The 22,500-nt window shown below is 40.6% G+C and overlaps 1 protein-coding gene and 1 long non-coding RNA gene across 10 annotated transcripts in view; one reads left to right on the top strand and one right to left on the bottom strand.

Annotated features, from left to right (window-relative positions):
• LOC147034599 (uncharacterized) overlaps positions 1-15,784 on the top strand; it is a 21,497-nt gene extending 5,713 nt beyond the window's left edge. For both annotated transcript variants that reach the window (XR_015059381.1, XR_015059382.1), the window contains exons 2-5: positions 406-545; positions 9,626-9,677; positions 14,327-14,399; positions 15,397-15,784. This is a non-coding gene — a long non-coding RNA (uncharacterized LOC147034599). The remainder of the gene's footprint in view (positions 1-405; positions 546-9,625; positions 9,678-14,326; positions 14,400-15,396) is intronic.
• Positions 1-22,500, bottom strand: part of LOC147034598 (roundabout homolog 2-like) — a 543,037-nt gene that overhangs the window by 310,257 nt on the left and 210,280 nt on the right. The gene's annotated exons all lie outside the window — the stretch shown is intronic.

Here is a 22,500-nt window from a genome sequence, read left to right as displayed (position 1 = left end):
ATATATGTGAATATATATATATATATATATATATATATATATATATATATATATATATATATATATATATATTTATATATACACACTGTACATATATAGTACTCAGGAAGCACGCACTCCCTAAGGGAACCATCAGGGGGGTCATGTCATTACCTTTATAATTTTTAATAACATAGCAGTGTAGACCGACACGAAGCTTCCCGAAAACGAGTATTCCATTATATTTTCAACATTGTCCTGTTAAAACTATTTTATGTCAATTAATTTTTGTTGAATAAACATGTATTTTTAATTTATACTTCTGTGTTAAGCTTAAGATCTTAATGATCAACCCTTGAAGGTGGGGGAAAATGTTTTGTTGAATGTTTTTTTGACTTCATTTTTCCTCATCTTGTAATCAAACAGATGACCAAATACTGTATTGGAGTCATCAGAAAGAACCCAAATAAGCAAAGAACAAAGTTCGAGTCATCAGCAGGAACCTGGAGAGGATTCGGGTTTCAGCCGCTCCTCCACAACCCTCAAACCCATCCAGGCGTAGCCAAGTGAGTGTTAATTAAGCCATTTTACCAATTTTCTAAATTTTCTCTGAGAGTGGAGTGCTGGTGCTTCGATATAAGAGCATCCTTTTTGCACCATAAATTGAAGAGATAAGGTTGAAGGCTCTTACAGAAAGCTGTCTGCCCAAGCAAACATCAATAAGTCATTTAAATTTCACACTCGTCCAAACCATCTACATATTTTGTAAGGAAAAATTGAATTATCGATCCTCTCTACCTCATATAACCCTGATCAACAACCCTCAACCCTTCCGTTTATCCACCTCTTTCTTTATTCCTACCTTCTTCCTAACTCCCTCCCCCCACCTCCTCCAACATCCCTGTTTGTGCCGCAGTCTCATCTTCCTTTTGTTGTTTCAATTTTCTTTTCTGGATTATCCATCTATCCGTCACTTTGCACATGTAATGCGTAGATGGCCTGTTATATTTTCCAAATTGCAATATCTCTTTAAACTGTAATCCACAAACATCAGAGTATTCTTTTCATATTCTTGAACTACAAAGGAGAATGAAGTAGATTCAGAATGTGAGACAGCAACTGCATGATAAATACAGTAATTGAGTGAGGAACTATATTAAAAATACAAGATTTAAATATATTAAAATGTGACAGCTCAAAGTAAATGTTTCTTTTTTTAGTTACATAGTAAAGATCTGTTGTTCTGTGAAGAGAGCAAGGTAAATGACCATGGCCTTCATCAAGCATTGCATACTTGAGTAGTTTTTTCTGCTCCTGATTGTAAAGTTCCTTTGCAATCAAGTCGTCAATGAGCTATCGTATTCGAGTTCTTCACTTGCCTCTTGTTACATCGAGTCTTCAAGGTGTTTAAATTTACAGCATTTTTCAAAGCATTTCCTGCTTTCTCATATTACGTGTACAACTGTTGTTGAACGTTAAGTTTTAAGTATCTTCTTCTTCTTCTTCCTCTTTCGGCTTGCACCCGTTAGGGGTCGCTACAGTGGACCAACCATCTCCATTTCGATCTAACCTCTACAGCTTCCATTGACACTCCAACCACCCGCATATCCGCCCTCACCGCATCCATGAACCTCTTCTTTGGCCTTCCTCTTCTCCTCCTACCTGGCTGCTCCATCTTCAACATCCTTCTCCCGATATACTCCGTTTCCCTCCTGTGCACATGTCCAAACCATCTCAATCTCGCCTCTCTCACTTTGTCTCCAAACCGTCCTACCTGCGCTGTCCCTCTAATATACTCATTTCTTATCCTGTCCATCCTCGTCACTCCCAACGAGAATCGCAGCATCTTTAACTCTGCCACCTCCAGCTCTGCTTCCTGTCTTTTTGTTAGCGCCACCGCCTCCAAACCATACAACATAGCTGGTCTCACTACCATCTTATATACTTTCCCCTTCACTCTTGCAGCTACCCTTCTGTCACAAATCACTCCTGCAACTCTTCTCCACCCACTCCATCCTGCCTGCACTCTCTTTTTCACTTCTCTCCCACACTCTCCGTTACTTTGGACAGTTGATCCCAATTATTTAAACCAATCCACCTTCCCCACCTCAACTCCTTGCAACCGCACCATACCACCACCCTCCCTCTCATTTACGCACATGTACTCCGTCTTACTCCTACTGACTAACATTCCCCTTCTCTCCAGTGCGTACCTCCACCTCTCAAGGCTCGATTCAGCCTGCTCCCTACTCTCCCTACAGATCATGATGTCATCCGCGAACATCATAGTCCACGGAGACTCCAGTCTGATCTCGTCCGTCAACCTGTCCATCACTATTGCAAATAGGAAAGGGCTCAGAGTCGATCCTTGGTGCAATCCCACTTTAACCTTAAACCGGTCCGTCATTCCTACCGCACACCTCACCGCTGTCACACTGTCCTCATACATATCCTGCACGATCCTCACATACTTCTACACCACTCCCGACTTCCTCATACAATTCCACAACTCCTCTCTTGGCACCCTATCGTAAGCTTTCTCTAAATCCACAAACACACAATGTAACTCTTTCTGGCCTTCCCTATACTTCTCCATCAACATTCTCAAAGCAAACATCGCATCAGTGGTGCTCTTTCCTGGCATAAACCCATATTGCTGCTCACAGATCATCAGCTCTCCTCTCAACCGAGCTTCCACTACTCTTTCCCACAACTTCATGGTGTGGCTTAACAACTTTATCCCTCTGTAATTTCCACAGCTCTGCACATCACCCTTATTCTTGAAAATCGGAACCAGTACACTTAATCTCCACTCCTCCGGCATCCTCTCACTTTCCAAGACTTTATTAAACAATCTGGTTAACAACCCCACTGCCATCTCTCCTAAGCACTTCCATGCCTCCACTGGTATACCATCTGGGCCAACCGCCTTTCCACTTTTCATCTTCTTCATAGCAGTCCTCACTTCATCCTTACTGATCCACCCCACTTCCAGATTCACTATCTCCACCTCTTCCAACCTTCTCTCTCTCTCATTTTCTTCATTCATCAGCTCCTCAAAGTACTCCATCCACCTTCTCAACACACTCTCCTCGCTCGTCAGCACATTCCCATTTGCGTCCTTTATCACCCTAACCTGCAGCACATCCTTCCCAGCTCGGTCCCTCTGTCTTGCCAATCGGTATAAATCATTTTCCCCTTCTTTTGTATCCAACGTCTCATACAGCTCGTCATATGCCTTTTCCTTGGCCTTTGCCACCTCTCTTTTTGCTTTTCGACGCCACTCCTTGTACTCCTGCCTACTTTCTTCATCTCTCTGACTATCCCACTTCCTTTTCGCCAACCCCTTCTTCCTTATACTTTCCTGTACTTCCTCATTCCACCACCAAGTCTCCTTATCTTCCTTCCTCTGTCCAGATGTCACACCAAGTACCTTCCTAGCTATCTTCCTCACAACTGCTGTCGTTGCCCAATCATCCCACCCATCTTTACCACCATCCAACGCCTGTCTCACCTCCTCCCTAAATTTCACGCAACAGTCTTCCTCCTTCAGCTTCCACCATCTGGTCCTTGGTTCAGCCCTCACTCTCTTCCTCAACCTCACCTCTAAAGTCATCCTACAGACCACCAATCGATGCTGTCGAGCTACACTCTCCCCTGCCACAACCTTACAGTCACTAATCTCTTTCAGGTTGCATCTCCTACTTAAGATGTAATCCACCTGTGTGCACTTTCCTCCACTCTTGTATGTCACCCTGTGTTCCTCCTTCTTCTTGAAATACGTATTTACCACTGCCATTTCCATTCTTTTTGCAAACTCTACCACCATTTGCCTTTCCACATTTCTCTTGTTGAGACCGTACCTCCCCATCACCTCCTCATCCTCTTTATTCCCTTCCCCAACATGTCCATTGAAATATGCTCCAATCACTACTCTTTCATCCTTGGAAACACTCTCCACCACTTCATCTAACTCACTCCAGAAATCTTCTTTATATTCCATCTCACACCCCATATGTGGGGCATATGCACTGATGACATTCATCATCACCCCTTCAATTTACAACTTCACACTCATCACTCGGTCAGACACACTCCTCACCTCCAATACCCTCTTGACATAATCTTCCTTCAGGATTACCCCGACACCATTTCTCCTCCCATCCACACCATGGTAGAACAGTTTGAAACCACCTCCAATGCCTTACTCCCCATCCACTTGGTCTCTTGTACACACAGTATGTCCACCTTTCTTCTCTCCATCATGTCAGCCAACTCTCACCCTTTGCCAGTCATCGTCCCAACATTCAGAGTTCCAACTCTCACCTCCACACTTCTACCCTTCCCCCTCTCCCACTGCCTCCGGACTCACCTTCCCCGTCTCCTTATCCTCCTTCGCCCAGCAGTAGCACAATTTCCACTGGTACCCTGCTGACCACCGGTCACCAGTGGCGGTCGTTGGTAACCCCGGCCTCGACCGATCCGGTATGGAAATTCGTTTTGTTGTCCGCATAATGATTTGGCATAGGTTTTTACGCCGGATGCCCTTCCTGACGCAACCCTGGTCGCCTCTTACGACACACAGGGATATGGTACACCTATTCTAACCGGGGCATACACCGGGCCCAGTACAACTGGTGCTCATTTCGCCGAAATCGGAAGGATGGCAGGTTGAGTCAACCCCCTGGTGTTTTCGACTTGGTTTTTATATACACACACATATATATATATATATATATATATATATATATATATATATATATATATATATATATATATATATATATATATATATATATATACATATATATATACATATATATATACATATATATATACATATATACATATATATATACATATATATATATATATATATATATATACATATATATATATATATACATATATATATATATATATATATATATATATATATATATATATATTAATTCAGTGTCCCAATAGGGCTTGAACTCAGGACATCTTGGGTCCCAAGCCACTGCCCTAACCACTGCGCCAACACCAGGCATGTTAAGTTTTAAGTATATGTATGTATGTATATATATATATATATATATATATATATATATATATATATATATATATATATATATATATATATATATATATATATATATATATATATATATATATATATATATATATATATATATATATATATAATGATTACTAGCATGATTAAAATGCTCCAACAAAATGGACGGTTAGGGTGTAAGGAGTACTTGTGTTTATGCCCACTATCGCACTGGCACCACCGTGACCATTGCCTCACTTTCTAGTGGATGCTGGGACTTAGGCCAGACCATCATACATCAGCATGGAAAGAGACAGAAACAGTAATTGGGCCATGATGTATCGCCATACTATGATGTACGCAGGCCACAATACATTGGCAAGCCACCACAATACATTGGCAAGTTGCTGGGGAGGGTCAGATGTATGTCTGTAGCAGCAGAGGGAACTGGAATGGAGGAGAGGCAGCAAAAAAAAAAAAACTAGAAAGGCCACCGACCTGTCCTGTATTGTGACAGTAATATTCCAGAGATGTGGAAACTGAGGAACAAGATATTTGGTTATGGAAGTGTCAGGGGAGAAGGTAGTTCCAAGAAAGGAGTAAGGAGTGGGAGGGTTAAGACATGTAATGGGGCTGATAGGGAGGACAAAAGAATGGGGCAAATTCCAAAAGAATAAGCAAAATTAGCCAGATTTCAGATTATAGCAAGTTAAAAATGGTGGGGGAAAAATAAAAATCCAGTGGCCAATTGCAGAATAATACATTCTAGCACAAACTAAGCAGGTGAGTTGAGTGTAAATATACGCTTGACTGAATGGAACCGCCAACCTCCAAGAATCGGAGCATACACTCTCAGTCAAATCCCAATCTTACTGAGTCTGGTGAAAGTTAATAAAGAGATTTTTTTTAATGAGAGGCAGTTGGTTATTTGTACAAATTATATTGAATCATTGTTTCAAGATATGCAAGCTTTTTTCAGATTCATAGTGCTAGAATTAATTACAAGATCATGCCGATAGCATGGAATCGTTGCTTGGTATATGCTTTAAAATAACACACCCACAGGTGGTTACATGTTTTCCTATGAGCGATGGTATGGTCATCATGTGCATTAGTTATCAGAAGGAGTCACAGACATAAAATGAAAACCGTAACATCATAAAAACAACAGAAAAATGTTGCATACATATTGGGACAGTAAGGAAACATGCAGTGTTATTAATTCACAAATGTATACTCAGTTTTAACAGTGTAAATCTGATTGACATTGCACCAAATGTTGGTAGATATTTCAAGCATACGATTACAACTTTGCACTTTTCTAACTTTTGATGTATCCATGATATGAACAAACTGAAAATGGCATATTAAAGCACAATTCATTAAGTTTTGTTAATGGTCATGTTGTTATTAATGTTGTTAATGCTGTTGTGGAAGACAATTTTCCTGGGTTTCTCGACGCATTGACATTTTCTGATGATGCAAATTCTACATCAGTGTTAAAGTCAACCACGGCAATGACCACATTTTGGGGACAGAAAAACCTCAGGAAGTCTGGCAACAATGAAGAGACTCACCACAAATCAATGTCTTGTGTTCTCTCACGGAGTCACGCATCATTGGTCCTTTCTTTTTTTGGAAGAAGCAACAGTCAATGGTGAACGTTACTTTGCAGTGTTGTGAAATTTCTTTGTTCCCAAATTACGATGATTAAATCTTTCACATATCACCTTGTGATAGCAAGACGAGGCTCCCAGCCATTATGCTGAGGACGTGCGATGGTTCTTGAATGATGTCTTCCCAGAAAAGTGGATTAGAAGACGTGGACCAATTGCTTGGCCAACTCGTTCACTTGACCTGTCCCCATTGGACTACATTTTCTGGAGCGATGTGAAACTGTTGTTTATTCATCAAAAACACATTCTTCAGATGAACTTAATGCTATGATCACAAATGCAATTCATGAAATCATTCAACAGTAAGTGGAGAATGTTTTCAACAAGATGGAAAATTGGATTGAACGATGCATTGCAAAATATGGTGGTTATGTTGAAGCCTAAAAATTTGAACCGAATTGTGAAAAAACTATGTGAATTATGCTTCCATGCACCATTTATAGTTTGCTTCAATCATGTTTTCATCAAAAATTATATAAGTACAAAATTGCACAATGACTTTCTGGACACACCACACACATATATATATATATATATATATATATATATATATATATATATATATATATATATATATATATATATATATATATATATATATATATATATATATATATATATATATATATGGAAACATGGGCGATTGATGACCCACTGAATGACTTGTAAGGCCAGATTGTATTTGGGCCAAACAAGTACCATCTGCCAGAGGAACACATTGTGTTACATCCACAAATTATGACCAGGAAGCACCATTGATGTCAATAAGCAATCAGGGAATGTATCACTGCAAACCCAGAAGGGCATCCAGCAGTTCATGAATGTAAAGTCAAAAGCTTGCACCAAGTTTATGAAAAGCAAAGCTAGCAACCTGATTTTGCCATTATTGGGGCTCATCGGGGCAACATATCATTATTTCATCGACTTGGTGACTTTTAAAGCTGTGTAGGCTTATATACTGGCTATTGTATCTGTCCATCCATCCATTGGGACCATACTTTGTGCAGAGCATTGGTGCAGCCTCAGCAGTCTCCTTGGCTATTGGGCACAATCCTGGACAGGACACAGCTCCAACACAGGATACCAGCAAGCTGGCACTCATTTTGTTGCCCTCGGAAGGACGACAGGCAGAGTCAAGCCCACCTAGTATTAATTCAACAGCTGAGTGGAATTTGAGCTCAGGATCCTGGATCTCATGCCCACCACCCTTACCATCAAGCCAACACCAGTCATGCTATTGCATGTATGTCTGTATCTATGTATGCATGTATATATATATATATATATATATATATATATATATATATATATATATATATATATATATATATATATATATATATATCCAACATCTCATTCCAAAATCATGAGTATTAATATAGAGTTGATCCACCCCACCCCCCCACCCCCTTATGCCATAACAGCCTCCACGCTACTGGGAAGTTTTTGCACGAGATGTTGGAACATTGCTGTGGGGATTTGCTTTCATTCAGTCACATGAGTATTTGTGCGGTCTGGCACTGATGCTCGGCAATTAGCTCTGACTCGCAGTTGATGTTCCAATTCATCCCAAAGGTATTCGATGGGATTGAGGTCAGGGCTCTGTGCAGCCCGGTCAAGTTCTTCCACATCACCCTGGACAAACCATTTATGTATGGACCTCGCTTTGTGCATGGGGGAATTGTCCTGCTGAAATAGGAAAGGACCTTCCTCAAACTTTTGCCACAACGTTGGAAGCAAAGTATCGTCTGCAACGTCATTGTATGCTGCAGCATTAAGTTTTCCTTTCACTGGAACTAAGGGGCTGAGCCCAAACCATGAAAAACAGCCCCAGGTCATTATTCCTACTCCACCAAACTTTACAGTTGGCACAATGCATTTGGGCAGGTAACATTCTTCTGGTATCTGCCAAACCCAGCTTTGTGCATGAGACTGCCAGATGGTGAAGTGTGATTCATCACCCCCAGAGAACATATTTCCACTGCTCCAGAGTCCAATGGTGGTGAGCTTTACATCATTCAAGCTGACGCTTGGCATTGCGCATGGTGATCTTCGGCTTGTGTGTGGCTGCTCGGCCATGCAATCCTATTTCATGGAGCTCTCTATGAACAGTGCTTGTGCTGATATTGCTTCCAGAGTCAGTTTGGAACTCTGTCGTGAGTGTTGCAACTGCCGACAGACAAATTTTCAGCGCTACGTGCTTCAGCGCTCGCCTGTCCAGTTCTGTGAGCTTTTGTAGCCTACCACTTTGCAGCTGAGCTGTTGTTTCTCCTTGACGTTTCCACTTTGCAATAACAGCACTTGCAGTTCACCGGGGCAGCTCTTGCAGGGCAGAAATTTGATGAACTGTCTTGTTGGAAAGGTGGCATCCTGTGACGGTGCCACGTTGAAAGTCACTGAGCTCTTCAGTATGGCCCATTCTGCTGCCAATGTTTGTCGATGGAGATTGCATGGCTGTGTGCTTGATTTTACACTCCTGCCAGCAATGAGTGTGACTGAAATAGCCGAAGCCACTACTTAGAAGGGGTGTCCACATACTTTGGTCATGTGATGTACCTATTCATATGTCTATATTTTTTTTACATATAATATATATTTATTCATTTATATATTGGCAGGGTATGCTAACACATTGATTGTGTATGCTTACATGAACTTTGCTTACCCATTGTCTCAGGTCGCTCACCTGCATTTGATTTTTCATTTATTTATTTTCATCTATTTATATTTTCATTTGCAGATGCTTCCTGACGGTTCTGTGATTTTTCCTGGTGTAATGGCTTCGATGTCTGTCGACACACAAAATTACCTTGCTTACTCATTGTCTCGGGTCGCTCACCTGCATTTTTTTTTCATTTTTTTTTCATTGATTTATATTTTCATTTATAGATGTTGTCTGATGATTCTGTGATTTTTTTATCTTTGTGTACAGGCTTCGATGTCCATTGGCCCATAATATTTCAGCTTTCTACATCACCCAGAAGGTACCGATCTTTAATATCAGTCATTCAGTGTTTAGAAAGAGCTTTATACAGTAAGACCCCGCTTAAAGTCTCCCTGATTAACGTCATTTCATTGTAGCGTCGTTTGAAATACATTACTGCATACAGTATAAACATGTTTTTAACACAAGCATCATGAATGCTTTTAAATTGTATATCTCAAGTTTTACATGCACCACACGGCCTGCGGGCGAAAGTATCTGCACTGCAAATCAAATTGCTTGTTGTCGGTACCCTCAAGGCTTATTTTATAATGAATATGCAAAGCAGTTGAGTCCAACTCTCGGGGCAAGAGACACTTTTCAGGAATTTTACTTCTGGGATACTTAACAATTGACTTTTACGAAACTGCTAACAAAAAAGGTGCACAAATACAACTAAGTAAAGCAAACACATCTCAGCGACAGAAACGCATCATGCAATGCAAAATAATAATAAAAAATACCGCATCACACCATTCGAGTGAGGCTACATCTGGCGCACTATTTCCGATCATCTCCCGCCACCCCCCGCTGTGTCATAGTGCTATCTTACTTGCTTTTTTTCTGTTACAAAATGATTACAGTGTTAAATATAGAGTAAAAACGCCCAGCTAATGGTAATGTTGCATCTGAAAGCAAAGTGTCTCGTAAAAGCATAACACCTGCAAAAAATGAAGTTGATAAGGCCCTTTAATTCAGGTGATCGGGCCGTGGATATTGAACGTGATATGGCACTTGCTCCGACCACAGAGAGAACGATTTTTTTTACTTGCGGACAAAATTAGAGCTAGTTGCTAAAATGTGACGCTTTTGACTGCAACCAAGGTGCTACGTAGTAGAAGCAGTGTGATGGAGCGAATGGAGAGACTGTTGTCTGTGTGGATTGAGGACCAAAATGAGTGGAATATGCCCCCTGAGCCAACTGGATATGATGTAAAAGGCAAAAGTTTGTTTGAAACATAAAAACAACAACAAGGCGACAATTCGACGGTGGAGAATTTTACAGTGAGCCGAGGTTGGTTTGAGCGTTTTAAGCATCGCAGAAACCTGCAAAGTGTCAAGATTACTGGTGAGACTGCGAGTTCTGACATGCAGGCAGCGGACGAGTCCTCTACCAACCTGAAGGGCGATAACAGAATGCTGCAATTACACCACACACATTGTTTTCAACGGAGATGAAGCGGGGCTTTTCTGGAAGGGGACGCCATCCCGCACCATTATTGCAAATGAAGAAAAGAGTGCTTCGGGATTTATGGCTGCCAAAGATCCCTTTACACTCTTGCTTGGAGGCAATGTGGCAGGAGATTATAAATGGAAGCCCTTGCTCGTTTGCCATTCCAAAACACCATGAGCAATGAAGGGTTCCTGCAAGACTACTCTGCCTGTCATCTGGCGGTCAAACCGCAAGGCTTGGATGACCAGGGACATGTTTCAGACCCGGTTTGTCAATGATTTTTGTCTCGCAATGAAAACTTATTGTGAAAAACATATCTTTGAAAAGAAAGTGCTGTTACTGTTGGACAATTCACCTGGTCACTCAGTCGACCTCGACTCCTCATCAACTGGCATCAACGTTGATATTGTGTTTCTTACTCCAAACACAACTTCTCTCCTACAGCCGATGGATCAGGGTTTCATCGCAGGATACAAAGCTTACTACCTGTGAGGAACTTTTCTCAGCTAATCCGTGACACCGATGGCAAAGACAGCCAATCAATTCGAAGCTTCTAGCAGTTTTTTAACATCATGAAAGCTATTGAAAACATCACTGAGGCCTGGAGAGAAGTCACAGACCACTGTATTAATGGTGTTTCGAGGAAGGTTTGGCCAGAGTGCATCAAGACTTCATGGGATTCGAACCAGACCTACCCACACAGCACATTGAAATTGCCGAGATGGCCAATGAAGTGGGATTCCATGGTCACTGCAGGAGATGTCGAGGAGTTGTCGAACTCTCATGGGGCGAGTTTGACCAATGAGGACCTCCTCAAGCTCGACCAATAATGGGCTGAAGAAGCAACAGAAGAGGATCAATCAGAGAGGGTTTTAACATGTAAAATTCTTTCAAACATCCTGAATAAAGTTAATGAGGCTCTAGATCTTGCGTATAAAAATTATCCTGACTTGGAGCGCAGCAATGCAGTGAAAAGAATGGCGTTTAATGCTTTTTCATGCTCCAATGAGCTCCACAAGGAGAAGAAGAAGATGACCAGATAAATTTCTCTCAACTCATTCTTCAAGAGAAAATAGCCTGAACCTGCACCAGACTCTGAGGGTGACTAGGATAACCCCACTACCTCCCCCTCACCCGATCATCCCCTCCCAACCCCACCGATACCACATTGGAGCAAAGGCATTCAGTGGCATCAACACGACCGACATTTGCTTCGAGATAAGACAAAGGGGTGTTAAATTAACTTTGTTTTTGTTCATTTATTTATGACCTGTGGAATGTTGTTCAAATACTGGATGTATTATTTTAGTATCTGTATACAGCATATTAATCCGCATTATGCTATTGTCGATGCGAATGGAATTTATAATTGCAATTATAATGTCGCCAAAACACATCCCCCATTAATACATGCAAGTCTATGAGAAATTAGACCCTGCTTAACACAGCTTCGCTTAACATAGTGTTCTTCTGGAACCCATCTACAATGCTAAGTGAGGTGTGTGTGTGTATGTATATATATATATATATATATATATATATATATATATATATATATATATATATATATATATATATATATATATATACACACATATATATATACTACCAGTCTAAAGTTTTGGAACACCTCTATTTTTGCAGTGTTTACTGAAATTTAAGCAGTTCAATCCAGTGAATAACCTGAAATGGTACAAAGCTAAGTGGTAAACTGCCAGAGGTTAAAAAGAAAGGTTTAGGTTCCCAAAAACTTAAAAATTATGTAAATTTCAAAGTTGTGAAAAGCTTTTCAGGGAACAAGTAAGGGGTTAGCAACTGCAGCTGTTCTGCAGCAATGGAAGTAAATTAAGCCTTGAAAGTTGATGCGAACAATTCCTACAGGTGTCCCAACTTTTGTTGATTAGTTACAAACCCTTTGTCTGTATAAAAGCAGTGTTGGAACAGACTTTGTTGCTACACCCTCTGAAGCATTATTTGGACAATATTGCACTGCAGGAAGTAGTATTTTGCTATCATAATGGCGAGAAAAAGACAATGAACAAAGGAAGACAGACAGACCATTATAACCCTTAAAAGTGTAGGTCTTTCCTTTAGAGAAATTGCAAAGAGGCCAAGGTGTCAGTGAGTACAGTTTCCTACACCATGAAAAGGCACTTGGAAAATGTAGAAAACTCTGACAGGAAGAGGTCTGGCAGACCCAAAGCCACAACACAATCAGAAGACGTTTCTAAGAGTCAACAGCTTGCGTGATAGGCATATCACAGGACAGCAGCTTCAAGCACAGCTTAACACTGGCCGAAGTAAGGAAGTCTCAGTTTCAACTGTGAAGAGAAGACTGCGTGAATCAGAACATCATAGTCGAATTGCTGCAAATAAATGACGAATGATGGAGACCAATAAGAAGAGACTTGCTTGGGTCAAGAAACATGAGAAATGGATATTACACTGGTGGAAATCTGTAATTTGGTCTGAGGAGTCCAAATTTGAGATTTTTTGTTTCAACCGCCATGTCTTTGTGGGATGCAGAGAAAGTGAACGGATGACCTCTGTATGTGTGGTTCCCACCACAAAGCATGGAGGACGAGGTGTGATGGTGTAGGGGTGCTTTGCTGGTGACACTGTCGGTGATTTCTTTAGAATTCAAGGCACACTTTACCAGGATGGCTACCACAGGATTCTGCAGCAATACGCCATCCCATCTGGTTTGCACTTAGTTGGAGCATAATTTGTTTTTCAACAGGACAATGACCCAAAAACACACCTCCAGGCTATGTAAGGGCTATTTGACCAACAAGGAGAGTTATGGAGTGCTGCATCAGATGAGCTGGCCTCACAAATCGCCCGACATCAACCCAATTGAGATGGTTTGGGATCAGTTTGACCGCAAAGTGAAGGAAAGGCAGCCAACAAGTGCTCATCGTATGTGGGAACTCCTTCAAGACTGTGGGAAAAGCATTCCAGGTGACTACTTCATGAAGCTGGTTGAGAGAATGCCAAGAGTGTAAAAAGCTGTCATCAAAGGCAAAGGGTGGCTACTCTGAAGAATCTAAAATCTAAAATATATTTTGATTTGTTTCAAACTTTTTTGGTTACTACTTAATGCCACATGTGTTATTTAATAGTTTTGATGTCTTCATTATTATTCTACAATGTAGAAAATAGTAAAAATAAAGAAAAACCCTTGAATGAGTGGGTGTGTCCAAACTTTTGACTGGTACTGTGTGTATGTATATATATATATATATATATATATATATATATATATATATATATATATATATATATATATATATATATGTGCACAAACACACACGCACACACACACACACACACACACACACACACACACACACACACACACACACACACACACACACACACACACACACACACACACGCCCATATATTATGCTTTCATCTTTCGGAGCCAATGCATGTTCATTGATGGATTATATTCTGTTGACTCTTGCTTTTAGTTGTGGCTGAAAGGCATCATTGGAGTGGAATGAAGAACTAGTCTGCTCATGAAAGCTCTGCATCAACAGACAGGTAGAACAATTGTTGATTGAGGTATGCTGACTGCCATGGTAAGCAAGGAGAAACTGGTTTGTTGGGTGTTAACCTTTTGTCAGAGAAAACGAGCGGTTTTGCTCTGATGAAGGGTTAATTCCCAAAATGTCAGCTTCTCCTTGATTTCCACAGTGGTTGGCATCCTTCGATCAACGTTCTACTTATTCCATCTATTATCCTCCAAGTGGTTTGATTGGTCTCAAGTCTTTGCTCTGAGTATGGTTACTGCAGGTTTTCAATGTTGCTGTGTTCAAATCAAGTCATAGCAGACACAACTTTATGGCAAGGTTCATGGAAAGGGCCCTTTTCATATTACTGCATCATACCTGGTCGGGCAGTGTTCTCCAAATTATCACAATAAAACACCTTTATAAAGCACATGCTGCTTTGCAATGTGAATGAAATGTATACAAGCAGGTTGGAAAGGTTCATGTAAAGTTTGAATGTGCTGTCCCAATACTTTGCATATTATCGTATAAACATCTAAGTCAGTGAATGGGTCACCTGTATATTAAGTGTGCATGGGAGCTAAATAGTGGAAAATTATAATGTGAGGTCGGAGTACAGGAGAGGAAGGAGCATCAAAGTGTTTGCGAGAGATGAGAAAAGAAGGGAAAATAGATTGTCAGGAGATACGAGGAAAAAGGGGAAGGGAAGGGGCATGCATGAAGCATAACAGGGAAAGAGGAAAAAAAATATAAAAACAATTCCACCATTCTGCATATGTAATAAATGTATGGTCACTAAATGCAAAGGGACAAATTCAATTACGTCACTGTAATTTTTATTTCTGATCAATCGGATACGAATATTTATAATATTTGTATCAACTTAAATTCATGACCATCCAATGTTCATGACTTACCGTGACGTTTCCAAAACATTTTCTTGTTTCTCTCAAAAATTTCCTGAAAATCTTCATGTGTTGAAATAATGAAATATAGAATTGTGTTGCATCACCTCCCACTTCCTGCAGTCAGAATTTTATTCCTACATTTCTCCACATGGAAGACACCTATCAGGTACAGAGGATCACTTGGATGCTGTTTCATCAGCACAACTCAGCTTGGTTGTATTGAAGTGATGGCTGCCTGTGGAGTTAACAATGTGGTACAACAACTGCTGGCAGCACTCTGTAGGCAACAAGATGATCCTGGGGCTGGGTGCATAGCACATCGTTAGTGCTGCTGCTGCTGCTGCTGCAGGAAGTTGCTGCCATTATATTCCCACAACTCCAAAATTAAAAAAATTGCAAATTGAAATTTATATCCACTGCAAACTTTGTTTCAAACTTGTCCCATTCAGCAATGGATCACAATTTGAATGAAGCATCCTAAAGTGACTTTAAGCGTGGTGATCTGAGAATAAAGGATATAATGTTCAATAATTGCTTCCGATTCAGCACCAATGTTCTTTTTTATCCACAGTGTCTACTGTTTGTTGGAGGAGCTTGTACATATATTAGATGTACATTTAGGACAAAGAGAGGATGAGATATGTACTTTTGCGTGCATTTGCCAGGATTTGTAAGTCGACTTTTTAAATATTCATCTGGCATCTGGATTTGAACTTTAGAACTCGGCATCACGAACTACGTGATCAGATGGGAACACCAAGTGCTTACATTTCAGCCAATGTTACAGAAATGTCTCATGCATGTCATAAGCCAATTCACCAAGCAACAACAGCTTGTTTAATTTTTGACAATGCCCGCAATACGCTTTATATCAGAAAGTTATAACGACATTCACACACAACAAAACAAGAATAGATTCCGAACAAAATTTCAAAAATAATGGACAAAGAAGCTGCTGGCCATTATTTTCCCAAACCTGATAAAACAAAAGCGTAAACTTTAAATGTCAAAACCAAAGCAACAGCAGTGAACCATGAAAGCAGCATTCCATGGTGATGTACATCATGCACAATAATGTATTAAAAAAAAAACTTCATTCAGAGCTTTTACAATTAACAATTGATGGTAGCACATCATGTTAAAGAATAGAGTTAATGCTTTTACAGGCAGTGTTCCAAAATAACTGCGTCGTGATGAGGGCCATTTCATTAGTCAAGACAAGAGAAAGAAAACACAGTCTGCAAGACAATTAGTCCAACAGTGGAAGAAACCATTTGCTTGATGGATCTGGGATGGTGACCAAGTTTCATTGCATGAGCTCAGATAGAATAAAATAGAATGAGCAACGATATGAAGGAAAAAATTGGACTATTTGTTGTGCATTTTGAGCATAGTATCATACATTGATCTTCCATTATTTATTTCCTTTTGCCGCCACCTTTGAAGAAGCTCAAAAGGAACGTTTCCTTTTTCTCCACCAACAGGCATGGGGTTGATCAGGATGTTTGATCAAAATCTCTGCAAGCTGTTAGTTTCATGTCACCAAAATGATTCACCTATTATGCCATCATTACTTTCTTGACAAGAGCGGTGTGAAAGACCAAACTGCATGACATCACTCTCAGGAAGTCTTGACGTTATCTTGCCTGTGGTGAGGCATCATGAAATGCAAGATGAACATCAAACCTTGACCTACCTGGCATACAAAATCAGGCTGAAGAGAAGGCAAGCAGCTTCTCATCAAGCAGCTACTTTACTCATCTCTCCTATGTGGCATTCGAGAGGCACTCATCATTTGCTCAATTAGAGGAAAGACCTCATTGCAGCTGTTGACATTGTACTTTAACAGTTTGAAAGTAATATAAAATATAAAGAATACTTATCTTTGTCAAAGCTACAGTAGATCTGCATAGGTAGGCAATTAGAATAAGGGGTTGTATCAATCGAAATTTGATAAGGATATGCCAACCTTCAGTTGATAAACCTATCGTTAACTAGGACACTCGGTAGAGTGCATACCTCCTTATCCCACTGATAGGCCAGATCTGGATTCGGACCTGAACTAAAATTTAAATCGGCTTGTTCTTGTCAACTAACCAACTCATTCACCAAGTTTTGTCCGAATCCGTCTGCAACTTTTTGAGATATCGTGCTATATATCATTTTAGCCCGATCACTCAATGGTGAAGAATCACTTTAAAAATTCTCAAATCCATGTCCGGATTCGGATCGTCGCAAAATCGAATGATTTCGTCCTTCTCACATACCGAAGCTCTCCACCAAATTTCATCCGAATCCGTCCACAACTTTTATAGATATTTTGTTTACAAACAACCAAACAAACAAACAAAGAGATAGACAACCACACAGTAGTGAAAACATAACCTCCATCTACCTCTGGTGGTGGAGGTAATTAAAAAAAAACGTTTTTGTATATTTTCCCATGTGTTGGTCCACTCCTCAAATTAATTCAAGACAACCCCAGAAATGTTATCAAATTAATACCTTGAGACATGATTAGTAAGTAATAATATCGATCAACCACCGATGTAGGAAAATCATTTTGTGATCATGCCACAACAACAAAAATAAATCACCCATTTACAAATCTGTTTGAGAAATATGTAAGCATTATAGGGACGGTGCCTACAAGTTCACAACTTCACCGATGCTGTGGACAATCTGTCCTGAATCACGGTTGGCACATCCCACAAATGTCTGCGTTGCAATGGGATCTTAAACCACTGAAAATGAAGGCAGTTTCATGGCAACCAGAGACAAAGAAATGCTGGAGGGGCAGACAATTCCAACTTAAGCTTGTATCAAGCAGAAAGCAGCTTGATTTTCTATCCTAGCAGCATTTTGTGTTAAAGAAATATGGGATCATAGACAAGAAAGACTCGGGTAAAGGTGATAGGCAGGGGCATACATTTTTCATGACTATCTTTTTATTGACAAAAAATGTCACAGGGCTTTTCGCCACGTGCTGAGGCTCCAATGCGGTCCTGACCCCACTCCTAACTCAAACACATGTTAAACGGAATAATGGTCGCCTCGAGAATAATGAGGAAGCAGCCGTCATGCGCTAGTCCAAGAGCACCAACCCCATGGTGCATGCATAATTCCACACAGTTATTTCAGCCATGCAAGGAGAACACATATGGACTCGACAAAAGTCAAGTTTCCTGGAAGGTGACACCCAGAGGTGGTGCAACAACAAGCCAAGCACAAAACCTCAAAGTGGCTGCGCAAAGCCTGAGAAACCTGAAGCCTGATCTTTTGAAAATTCTGAGCTTCAGACGTATGCTATCTTGAGGAAAAACCATCAACCTAGACAGTGTGAAGGATCATTTTCTCCTCCGTCACGTAGGAATGTCTCTCGAAACATGAGCAATTCGCCATGAAAGATCACAAGTTTCTTAGGAACACACCTTTACACAATGGAAAGGTCAGGAATGCACAAGACATTACCAACTACCATGAGAGGATGAAAGATCGAATGAGGGTAGGCTTTCCTGAAGTTTCGAACACCACCAATATTTTCATTGTGTGTTTACCTTAGTCTTCAAAAAAATAAATGTTAAAGAAGCAAAGCATAATAGCAAAATGTCAGGTAAACAAATCATTAATCTGCAGGCAAAACGTGACCAATACACATTAAACAAGTTGGAAAAGTACAATGATTCAAGTAGACATTAAAATATGGAAATTATAGTGGGAATTATAAAAGATTCCATACAAGGGGAAATAAATTAATTACATACACACAGGGGAAGGAGAATAAAGTAGGAAGGGGGAGAAGGTGTCAAGGTGAGGAGAGAAAAGACACACACAACTGTGTGTGTGTGTGTGTGTGTGTGTGTGTGTGTGTGTGTGTGTGTGTGTGTGTGTGTGTGTGTGTGTGTGTGTGTGTGTGTGAGTGAGTGATGCACCATACTATTTACAGAGCATTGCTCCTGCCAATGCAGTTTCTTGGCAAGTGTTATCCTGGGTGGTTTGCCATTACGTTCACAGCATTTTTTGTCTGTACTTTAACTAACGAGCGTAAAGCTAGGAAGCGGCACTTTCCATTTTTAAAGTCATTGATATGACTCAGCCTGGGTTTGAACCGCCAACCTCCCAGACTGCCATCAAGTCTGGTAATATATACAAGGTGATTGAAAAGTCCCGACCCATTTTTAAAATGCTGTCCTTGTTGTATTCAGTCGCATTCAAGGATTTAATCAAATTATGTCTGGTAGAAAATTTTATACCATTTTATAGCATGCCTTTCAGTTTTTGTTTTTGTTTCCATTTTGCTTTTTGTTTTCGTTTGATTCCTGAGACGACCAGAATGTCAAACAATGTGTGAATTTGACAAATGAACACTTTTTTTAGCAGTTGGAACTGCTGCCAAGGTTAATTCTGCATTTTAAATTTTGAAATTTGGTTCAGGTTTAGAGGTTGTACTTATCGCATTTCGAGCTGTAACACTTATACATTTAATTTGATACTCCAGACGTGTCTGGGCGGTTGTCGTCTCCGGACGCGTCCGGGCGATTGTTGTCTCCAGATGTGTCCAGGCTGTTGTCATCTCCAGATGTGTCTGGGCGGTTATCATCTCCAGACGTGTCTGGGCGGTGGTCATCTCCAGATGTGTCTGGGTGGTTGTCGTCTCCGGACGTGTCTGGGCGGTGGTCATCTCTGGACGTTTCTGGGCGGTTGTTGTCTCCGGGCGGTTGTGTCAAGGTAGTAGCTGTCTCTGTACGTGTCTGGATGGGACGGTGTTTGGCTCTGCACGTGTCCTGATAGTATTTGTCTCTGCACATGCCCGGAGGGTGTTTGTCCCTGCACGTGTATGGACGGTATTTGTCTCTGCACGTGTCCGGACGGTGTTTGTCTCTGCACGTGTCCAGACAGTATTTATCTATGCACGTGTCTGGACAGTTTTTGTCTCTACACGTGTCAGGACGGTATTTGTCTCTGCACGTGTCCGGACGGTGTTTGTCTCTGCACGTGTCCGGACGGTGTTTGTGTCAGGACAGTGTGTGCCTCCGGATGTGTCTGGGTGGTGGTTATCTCCAGACAGTGTTTATCTCCAGACATGTCTGGGCAATGGTTGTTTTCCAGACGTGTCTGGACGGTGTTTGTCTCCGGGTGTTGTTTATAGTATGACCAGTAGAAACAGTATTTCAGACATTATTTTGTTCCCATCTTTACTGTTGTTAAATGAGGAATCATTTGGAAGGGACAGAATGAATTGTAATTAATGCTCCACTGCACATCTGCTTTCCCTTTCTCTCACCTCATGCTTACCTACTCCCAAACCCACTTCCCAGCTCTTTCCAATCCCCTCCATCCCCAAACAAATCTCTGGATATTTATAAGCATTACAGCTGAAATGTGATAATCTCCAGAATATTTTAACCTGAACTATATTTCCAAATTTAAACTGCAGAATTGAACTTTACAGCAGTGCCAACTGCAAAAAAAAAGTGTTCATTTGTCTAATTCACACATTGTTGACACTTCGCACATCCCCGGTCATCCTCAGATGTCTCTGTAAGTGTTTAGTATGACCATGCCAGCCATTCCTTATCAACCGTTTTGTTGGAGTGCTTGCTTGAGTTCTTAATAGTGGTGGGCAGAATCGATTCCAAAGTTCTGCACTCGGTTCCAACCCAGAAATCAAAAGGAATCGAGAAGTGAACTGGAATCAACATCGATTCCGAGTAATTCTTACTTCATAGAAAGAAGCTTTTTTTGGGAGAAATTTTTCTTCATTCCTGTTGGGCATGTTTCGGTTACACATGGCCTGATAATGTATTACAGGTATACCTTGTTTTACATATTGGATGTGTTCTTGAAAACCGCGACTTAAATCAAATCTTTATCTTTTCCACAAGAAATACAGTCATCAGCTAATATAAGGCTTGTGGGAGGTGGTGAGGGGAACGTCATAATTTTCACCAGCGATATTACCTTTTTGGCTTAAACAGAGATAATTTAAACACTCGATCGAACACATATTTTGACAGTAAAAGTTTTTAATGAAATAATGTATGTTTTTTTGTATACAATGTCAAGGCTCGTTCGTATAAGTGCCAACACACAGAACGCATAACAATGGGAGCAGGAGACAAGAGGGACAGGAGAGGGAAACACAAAACAATGGAGAATAGACACATGAGGAGATCTGTGGAAGGGATAGGGATGGGGAAGGGTTACATGGGGTAAACAAGATGGACATGGCAGGGACTTTCAGGATGGAAAGCAGGGAATTTGAAGGAGGTGGGTTTGGGGTGGATTAACGGGGGTAGAAAAGATCATGGTTTTGGATGGTGGAAGATAAGAGGTGGTGGTGAACAGCTGTTTTGAAGAGCTGGAAGGAAGAGTGGGATTGAAGAGAGTGTAGGAGTTTGTTCCAAAGGTGGGGAAATAAAGGGGAATGAAAAAATGAAGGTGAGCAGTCATTCCTCCTCCCAAACCTGTATTGTACTAATTATATTGTACTTAATAAAAAGTACAAAAGTACAGTATTGTATTTATTAAAGTACAAGTACAATATAGTAACATATGCTGTGGTGGTGGTAGAGAAAGGTTTCAATATAACAGCAAAACCAAGTCACTTGCAAACTAAACATGCCCCCAAGAGCGTGTTCATTTTAAATAAATAAGGCATTTAGAGTTGGCGGGTAAATCGTGTTAATTGCTTTGCTGACAGACTGGTCGGCGATGCTGAAAAAGTTTTGACAACATGTCATTCAAAAGGTACAGAAGAGCAGTTTGGAACTATTTTCATTGGGTTAAAGAAGACAGTCCGAAAGTTGCATGCTCACTTTGTTCAATAGACATTGCTCATAACTGTAATAAGTCCAACATGCTCAAACATTTGAAAACCAAACACCAGAGAGAGAGAGAGAGAGAGAGAGAGAGAGAGAGAGAGAGAGAGAGAGAGAGAGAGAGAGAGAGTACAGATTAATCACAGTTGTGTTGCGGATTCAAAGATACTGCATACATTAAATACATCCAATATCTTCTGTCTGTCTGTCTGTCCATCGATAGAATCGGCCCCACTGGTAGTAACCCCATCATATTGCATCCCATTGGAATCCTCTTGACAAATGGAGATGCAAGAAAACATTTTCAAACATACAGGGTTTTTTTTGTTCAGGGTGGGGGGAAGACCCCAATTCTCCCTATGTAGTTGTGTCTTGTATAGTGCCACCCGGTGGTAGGCAGTAT

The sequence above is a fragment of the Eptatretus burgeri genome, chromosome 1 (genome assembly GCF_056783735.1).
Source record: "Eptatretus burgeri isolate ZD-2024b chromosome 1, Ebu_testis_v1, whole genome shotgun sequence".
NCBI classification, from domain to species: domain Eukaryota; kingdom Metazoa; phylum Chordata; class Myxini; order Myxiniformes; family Myxinidae; genus Eptatretus; species Eptatretus burgeri.
Note: the sequence above shows the minus strand (reverse complement) of the source record. Positions and strands in the feature narration are given on the sequence as shown.